This window comes from Onychomys torridus, chromosome 4 (genome assembly GCF_903995425.1).
Source record: "Onychomys torridus chromosome 4, mOncTor1.1, whole genome shotgun sequence".
NCBI classification, from domain to species: Eukaryota; Metazoa; Chordata; class Mammalia; order Rodentia; family Cricetidae; genus Onychomys; species Onychomys torridus.
The window spans coordinates 106,755,872-106,764,988 of NC_050446.1; the positions used below are offsets into that span (position 1 = coordinate 106,755,872).

Here is a 9,117-nt window from a genome sequence, read left to right on the forward strand (position 1 = left end):
TGGTCTCTCCACAATTCACATCCTCCTCACCACAATGGCAGCATCACTACTTTTGGGTCCCATGGTTGCATTAGAACCTCGGTCCTTTCTCTGGTTCAGAGCCTACATCATTATCTCACTGAAAGCCATTTCCAGAGGCAAACATACAACCACACAAGGCTTTCTTTGTGGACTCATGTGAGTCAATACAATATTATCATTTCTATTTTGTTGTTGTTTTGTTTTTCATGAGAAAGACTTTCAGTGTGTAGCCCCAGCTAGCCTGGAACTCACTATGTAGACAAGACTGACCTCAAACTCACAGAGATCTTCCAGCTTCTGCTCTGGAGTGCTAGGATTCAAAGTGTACATCCCATACATGGCTACAATCATTAATTCATCAAAGCATATTCACCCAAGGCAACATTGAAAGCTAGTGAGAATGGACATAAATCCTTTGTTTGGAGTTTCTTTTTCTTTTCTTTTCTTTTTTCTTTTTTTTTTTTTTAGGTTTCAATATTTTCTTCAAGTTTTATTTTAAGTGATGTTAATTACAGCATTTGAAGGAGAGGCGCTAACTCCACACAAAATGGAAGACTCTATAATGTACCCATTAAACTGCTAAATAGAACAGTGAGGCTCTAACAGAGGTCATTTAGATTCCCAGCGTTGTCATGGTGGGACTACAGTCATCTGCCCAGCTCAGAGCTGGAGATCCTGGAAGTTGTTTCTACTCTGGTGCAATGGTTAAAAAAATTTTTTTAAAAAAAAAGAAGAAGAAAAGAAGAAAAGAAAACCACACTACAGCACAAGGAAGAAAACGACTGGCTGGAGAGAAGGCTCAGAGGTTAAGAGCACTGGCTGCTCTCCCAGAGGTGCTGAGTTCAATTCCCAGCAACCACATGGTGGCTCACACCCATCTGTAATGAGATCTGGCGCCCTCTTCTGGCCTGCAGGGATACATGCTGTATACATAATAAATACATCTTTAAAAAAAAAGAAAAGAAAAGAAAATGACTGGTTCCATCATGCCCACCCTCTCCACCCTAAAATGGCACAAAAGAAATAGCGAACCACACCCCAAAGACTACTCTTGCTGTAAAACAGTAACTGATGGGCTAGGACGGGAAGAGTCCATGGCGATCTGTCAAAAGAGGTCCCTTCCACACATGTGTGTGCTTTCTTCACACCAATGCTCAGGAAGTCACAGTTTCATCTGTGGACTTGATACAGATTGACAAAGGACCGGCACATTTCCAGCTTCCACTTGAGGCCTGGCATCCTCAACCACATGTCTACAGCTAAAAGGACCCTTTCAGGAATGGGGTTTCTGCTGTACCTCTGAAATGGTAAACACCTTAAAGCCGAGTCATCCTTAGCCTGGAGTTCTAACATGGTATGTATCAATTCTTGCATCCCCAACATACATTGAAAGGTACACTAAATTCTGAAGGTAGCTATGCTGCAAAATAGTTTAAAATTAGTGATTGTACAATATTCATTTATGCTTGAAATTCCAGTCTTAGACTAAGCTTGTGGCCACCCACATTAATGTCCTTGCAGTCCAGCAGAGCTGAAAGCATCAGTTTGATACCCGGCTTTAGTGTCTGAGTGTTTCCTAAGCCAGTCAGGCTAGAGTTGTTTACTTTGCATCAGGATTGACAGATACTTGGCTGCTATTCCAAAGTGAGTGTTACATGTTTCCTGTTGTCCAGGTGAGATTGACAGGACTCTCCAACTTCTTGTTCACCTTCTGGTAAATGGAGCCACCAAATTCTGTCCTGTCATTCACATTAGAATGAAGCTGAAATTCATCCCTCTTGTAGCCAACTGTGAAGTTGCTCTGGGTCACTCAGGATTTCAAGGTCTCAAAATTCATCTGGTACCCAGCCAGCCAGCCCTCATAGCCAAGGGGCCCAGACTGAGGGCCCAGCAATGTCAAAGTCCACATCACAGTCCAAGTTAATACGCTGTAGCTAGAGTTTTCCTGGTCCTGCCTAGCCCACAGTCAGGATAAATCTCTATCACCCGCCAGTCCCGAAGCCACTCAGACCCAACCAAGTAAACATACAGAGACTTATATTACTTATAAACTATATGGCCGTGGCAGGCTTCTTGCTATCTAGTTCTTAATCTTAAATTAATCCATTTCTATTAATCTATAAGTTTGCCACGTGGCTTGTGGCTTACCAGTATCTTAACATCTGCTTCTCATTATGGTGGCTGGCAGCGTCTCTCTGCCTCAGCCTCCACTTCCCAGAATTCTCTTCTCTCCTTTTCCTGCCTATACTTCCTGCCTGGCTACTGGCCAATCAGCACTTTATTTATCAATCAATCATCCACAGCAAATATGCTCCCTCTGGTACTCTGTCTTGACTTTAGCATTTTCACCCCCAGTGTGAGGTAAGAAGAATGAATCAGTGGTCAGCTTCAGTCTGCACATAAGCTGGTGATCTCGGTGCCCAGGGTGTTGTCTGTGTCCACTTTCTGCAAAGGTCAGCCTATACTCTGTGCTTGGTTTCCAGGCTGCCAGTCACTTTGGTGGTCTCTGTGTTGGCTGAGCCTGAGATGGTAAATTCCAGTCCAATCTTGGATTTTGTTTTCAAATCAAGTTTTATTAAGGAAAAGCCGTAGCCCTTGGTGACGACATCTTTGGCAGACTTGGCAAGATCAGCATATGTGGGAGGCATAGCCACGCTCTTGGAGAAAGAGAACGGTGGGAACAGAGGCAGCTATGGCGGGGGCTGTGTCTTGGAGCCTCTAAGTTTTTTTTTTAAATGATTATGGTTTTAAAAACAGAATTCTTCCAGGTCTTTATAAGAACAAAACAACAAATCTTCTTGATGACCCATTTTTTGCTTCTCTATTCTTCCAACAATGACACTCAATTATGAATCTGCATTTCAGTCTTTCAGTAAGAGTCTAGGCAGATTTCTTCCTAAGCAACTAGCACAAAATGTTATTTTCTTCCTGGAAGTCTAGAGGAATTATTCATTCAACAAGTGCAAGGCCCTTGATATGGTTCTATGTTCACCAATGAACCGTGTAAGCGTTGACATCACAAATTATTAGAAATTTCCTAAACTACGAGTTAGCTAGAAATATGGTGTGTAATACTGAAGTTCTGATTTGAATGCACAACTATAGTAACAAGTAGACAGCTGTATATAAAGGCAGAATTCTAGCCCACACCCAGGTGCACCAGCTCTGGGCAGCGACTGAGGACATCATTGCTCAAAGGCTGTGTGGTGCAGTTTATAAATGAGTTTCTGCACAGTCAGATTTCTATTTTTCACTTGCATAATCCCTTACTGGGGAGCCAGGGACTGTGTGGGTTAGGAACACAATATAGTGTGGGGCAGACAGGTAAAAGTAGAGGGAAAGAGTTAGCGACTTCTTGCTACTGTGGCTGAGGAGAGGCTGGACTGTCATCCACAGGCCTCCTCTGATTAGCTGCTGGTTGTGGGGTTGGAGAGTGATGGGCAGCCCATCAGACGGGCTTTAGAACAGTGATCTTAGAAGAGATGCTCAGGCTGACACAGCCCAGGCAAGGACAAAATAGAGAGTACCTGATGTTATTTCACTTCTATTTGAAACCTTGTTACTATTGGCTGGTTCAACAGACACTGACATGCTGGGGGAATGTAGGCAATAGGGGTTCCTGGCCTATGCATGAAGCCCTAAGGAAAGAGAGTGCGCCCCCCAACATGGAGGGACTGTTGGTGGTCTCCTCTCTGTGGTGTCTGTGTGCCTCCAAATAGGTTTACTGATTACACACTCCCAGTGAGCAAACGACTTTTGAAAGGTCACAGTGAAGAAGTCCCAGATAGTTATGTGACAAGTCAAGAAGACCAGAAGCAAGCTGAAGAGATGGTTCAATGGTTAAGAGAAATTACTGCTCTTGCAGAGAATCTGGGTTCGATTTTTAGCACCCACGTGGAAGCTGGCAACCATTTGTATCTCCATTCCCAAGGGCCTGAAGCTCTCTTCTCACCTCCATGGGGCCAGGCACGCATGTGGTCCACAGACATAAATTCAAGTAAAAGCACTCATACACATAAAATACTAATAAAATAAGTTTAAAAGAGAAGAGTAGAAGAAAATGGAAGGCTAATAGTCTCCATTTCCAGTAATTATAAATTATAAAGCATAAAATAATGAGAATCCAATCACATTTGTCCAGGAACTAGTTTTTTTTAAAGATTTATTTATTTATTTTATTATTATGTATACAGTATTCTGCCTGCATGTGTCCCTGCAGGCCAGAAGAGGGCACCAGATCTCATTACAGATGGTTGTGAGCCACCATGTGGTTGCTGGGAATTGAACTCAGGACCTTTGGAAGAGCAGTCGGTGCTCTTAACCATGCAGCCATCTCTCCAGCCCCAGGAACTAGTTTTTAAAAGTCAAAATTAAGCCAAGTATGATGGCAGAGAGATTATGAGTTCAAAGCTAGTCTAGGCTACATAGGAAGGCCCTGTCTCAAAACAAAACAAAAACAAAAACAAAAAAAACAAAATAAACAAACAAAACAAAACAAAAAACCCAAAGCCCAAGGAAAGGATTCAGGGGACAAAGATTCATACTTTCTCATCAGTTTCATTTCACAAAATTTCCTTTTTGTACTGCTGAGAATCGAGTGCCTTGTATATGCTGGCAAATGCTCTACAGTAGAGCTATGCCTCTACCCTCATGGTTCTGTTTTAAAAGCCATTTCAAGCATGATTTAGATTTTTACAAAATTTTACAATCCATCCATAATCCTTCTCAGGCTTTCTTGAAAGAAAATGGTAGAATCCTGTATACGACCATGCTAATGGTTTTCTCATTCCGGTGGAATAAACGTACTTAAAAGTATATCAGGAAACAATATTAAAAAGCTGTCCTTGGGAATCTTTGGCTTTGATTTGATGGTGGGGGGAGCAGAGGATTTGGGGTGAGAACACAGTATTGTACACAAATTCATTTACATTGTTTCATAGGCCATATGTGGGGCAGAGATCAGACACAGTGAAAAGTGGGCCTTGCTTTGTGTGAACATGGAATAATGATGAGCTGGAAGCCCTTTGAGTGCAGTAGAGTTCCCTGATTACCCTGTGGCAAAGTTCTCCAAGGTTCTCCTAACTCAAGGGTGAGTGACATAGTTTGCATTAACAGTGAAATAAACCATGCAATCTGGAGACATTTTCTGGGAAGCAGCTCCAAGGCTCTTAGTGGCTCTGACCTGTGACAAGGGTTCTTATTGATCTAGGCCAATAAGCAGGGACAAGTCAGCAAGGCTCATTTTCAGTTGCTTTTTTCTCTCCCAGGGCCTTCAGCATGTGACAAGTCCTCCTCCTTCTCTTCTTCCCTCCTCCTCCTCCTCCTCCTCCTCCTCCTCCTCCTCCTCCTCCTCTTCCTCCTCCTCTTCTTTTTTGAGACAAGTTTTCTCTGTGTAGCCCTGGCTCTCCTGGCACTCATTCTGTAGACCAGGCTGACCTTGATCTCATAGAGATCCGCTTGCCTCTGGGATTAAAGGCACATGCCATCACCTCCAGGCTGAGTGCTCTGCTTCTAGACTGTACTTCCAGCCCAGCCCCCAGGGTTCATTTTTTTCCTCTCAAAATGTCCCAGGGTGAGGAAGTTGGCACAGTTAGAATTCACCACAGAGACCGAATAGTAACTGACCACACATTTGTGTGAAATAGTGCCAATCTCTGCAGTGCTGGATAATAATGTTTGATTTATAAGGATTCCCTCAGACCTTCTGAAGCTTTTACCTTGTCAATCTGGAGCTTATGACACACGGGCATAAACATAGCCTTCTCTATTCTCTCTGCCTCCCTGGAGTAACACGGTTTGTCCAAAAGCATCCTGAATTCTGTGTTAGCCTGCTTCTGTCAATGCTTCTGTTTCAGTGTTATTGCTGAGTGTTGTGATTATATTGGTGAGTCCAGAGATCTGGCTTCCTATCTGTCTATCGGTCTTTTTAGTACTAGGCATATGTACTCCACTACTAAGCTAGAATCCGAGGCCAGACTTTTCTGCATGCTTGAAAATGTTTATAACAAAGTCTTTTTTATAGTAAATCATAAATTAACAAGAACAATTTGAATCAAGATGAGAATGATATTTCGGCGTTAAGGTAGGAAGTAAATGTCTTTTGGAATGAAATATGTGAGGTGAAATTGAAATACAAGGGGGTCACCTGCCGACTCTCTTCTTTTTATACTTTATTTTTAAATTATGTGCATGAATGTGTGTCTATGTGTGGTTATAAGCAGGTGAGTGCAGTGAGTGCTGGTGTACCCAGAGGCCAGAAGAGGGCATCAGATCTCTTGGAGGTGAAGTTATAGGCTGTTCTGAATTGCTTGACATGGGTGCTAGGAACTGAACTTGGGTCCTCTGCAAGAGTAGTAAGTGCTCTTATCCACTGAGTCATCTCTTCAGCCCCTTTTTATACTTTTGAAAAATTGGAGGGAGGGAATCTAACATGTAAATGAAAATTAAGACCAGATATTGTGGCATTGAGACCAGATATTGCGGCGCACATGTGTAATCTCAGCTCTCAGGGAAGTGGAGGGGGAGGATTAGTTTTGATTTCTTGCACTCCTCAATAACACCCCCCCCTCCAAAAAAGAAAAAGACAAAATTAGGTGAATGAGTTCACATCAAAGTTTTGTGCATTGACAAAAATGATGAATATGACAAGATGATGACATACCACATGCCAGGTGACATAAGACAGTCACAGAGGAAACACAACTCCATGTCATTGCAATCATGTAGCTGTCTAGTTCAGTTACATTCATAGAAACAGGTAGTACAATGTGACTAGTGTAAGGTGTTTGGGGCTGGAGCAAGGAGAGAAAGGGCCCTGTTGTTTAATACATATGGAGTTCCAGATTTGTAAGTTTTAAATGCCCAGAGGTCTGCTTGACAACATGAATATATGTAGTACCACTGAACCATAATTTTAAAATAATGAAGATGATCAATTTTTGTGATGTATTAAAAAAAAAAAAAAACAACCCTAAGGAAAGAAGACACAGAGGACAGAGAATTATTGAGCTGTTTTCAAAGCTTCCACCTGAAGTGCTCAGTCGATTTTGAAATGAAACATTTTGATATGTAAACAGCATTGACTAGTCTGAATCCAGGAACTTGAGCTGCCAAATTTCACCAATAAATTTTGTATAACTGGTAGCGGGAGAGATGAAAAATGAATGTTCCAATCTAGGGCAGCACATTTAGTAAAGTCCTTACTCCACGTACTTTTTAAAATTTAATTTTTAAGTTTTAATTACTAAATTTTAGATGTATTTTGTGTATTTTCTCTTCTTGTGCATGAGTCTGTGTGTGAGGGAGGGTGTATGTGTTAGATTTCTGAGGTATCTTAAAGAGACGGGAATCTAATGTTTCAGCAGTCAGGACGGTATTTATTGGACACCCAGTGAGGGGACAGATGGCTGCAATCCTAAAGGGAAGGGAATGTGGGCAGCATGTTTCCTCTTGCAGTCCTGCCTGACCCCCCCTCCTGGAGTCGCCTAACCAAGACAGATAGCCCATCATTTCAAACCCCAAAGGGGTATAGAAAATGTGGAGCGGGGGTGTAAGTTCTTTCTTAGCCATTCCCTGCTGAGAAGCATCATTGTTGGAGGGGAGTAGTGCCAGGTCTGCACCCCCACCCCCCGCACCTTGAAGAGGGGTCCTCTGGTGACTGCAGGAGAGCTTTAACTTGATCCACCCTGATAGATCATGGGATTGCTGCCCTGCATTCCTGGAGAGACATTTGAAAAGTACTATTTCTTTTTGGGGCTGTAAGCAGATGATTTGGTTTCAGTGTAAAAATGAGAGATTGCCCAGGGTGGTGGAGGGAGGGGAAGGGTAGAGACAGGAGAGACAGAGTGAGCCAGTGAGACCAAGTAGGGATCGAGTTGATTAAGGGTGACAGTGACTAGTCCCAGTGCCAAGAGTGCTGCACCAAAGTGAGCCAGCAGAAACATCAGGGAGCTACAGAGCATTGAAGGGAGGGAACAGAAGAAAACAGGAGACTAATGTAAAGAACTGTAGCTGGTCTAGGATGAAAGGGATGCAGGTCTATTGTAACCAGAGTTTCTCCACAGCATCCGAAAGTTCCTTTTGCAGATGTTTCAGAAACAACCAGAGCAAATGGAGCTGTTGTAGGGTGAGAACCACTGGGAGAGCCTATGTGGAACATTTTGTTTGGGTATAGGGGGAGTTCAGTAAGTAAAACATTTAAAAGACAGGGTGAAACATAAGTGATCACAGGGAGGAGCCAGAGTGGGGAGCATCCAAAGCCCGCACACAGGAGGAGGCCGGGGGTTGAATTTTGGTCTGGTCTATGGGCCCATCTCAAACCAGTTAGAATTCTAGTACAGAAGCAGCATCTTTGGTGGAGGAGGGTACAAATCCCATCCTCAGCAGTAGTCAGGTCTAGTTTTGGAGTACCACAGTAGCCAGAGAATCAAGTTGGTCTTGAAGGATGTTAAATTTACTTGATATTTTCCTAGTGGATTTTGAGAGCTCATGAAACCGAGAGGCTGATTGACATAAAGAAGGCTTCAACCTAGCTGCTTTATTTCTGAGTCTAGAAAACAATACCTGGAGTGGTAAAAACAGGGGTGAGCTGGATGGCCCATGGCCCATTAGTCCCCCACAGAGATCACCCAAATTGCTTTCAGGGGTCTGGGGGCACTGGTCTCTCTTTAACTGTTTCCAGCAGACAAAACGGGCCACGTAGAAGGGGCAGCAGTCAGAGCACCTCAGAGCAGGGTCCATCCAAGGGGCTACAATAAAACCTAACAGAGAACAAAGATTCAGAACGTAAGTCGGGAGGTAATAACTGTACAACTTTGTGGGGGACATTAAGGAACAAAGTTAATGAGGAAAATTTTAAAATCAAGATTAAGATAAATTAATATAAGGCTAAATATAAAAGTTAGCATAAATGTAATTGTATAACAGGCTGGACCATGTACCAGAGCTCTGTAGAAGGATGAGGTAACTGTAATTAGTCATTTGTTTCTATCAGACTCCTGCATAAGGAGCAAGCTCCTGGAAGCTTTGTAAAAGAAGTCAGGTAAAGTGGCGTCTAGTTGACAATTTAAAAGAGAAATAGGATCCTATTGGATCTTT

The 9,117-nt window shown here is 42.8% G+C and overlaps 1 pseudogene; it reads right to left on the bottom strand.

Annotated features, from left to right (window-relative positions):
• Window positions 1-1,481: 1,481 nt before the first annotated feature.
• Window positions 1,482-2,669, bottom strand: LOC118583158 (annotated as a pseudogene).
• Window positions 2,670-9,117: the final 6,448 nt, after the last annotated feature.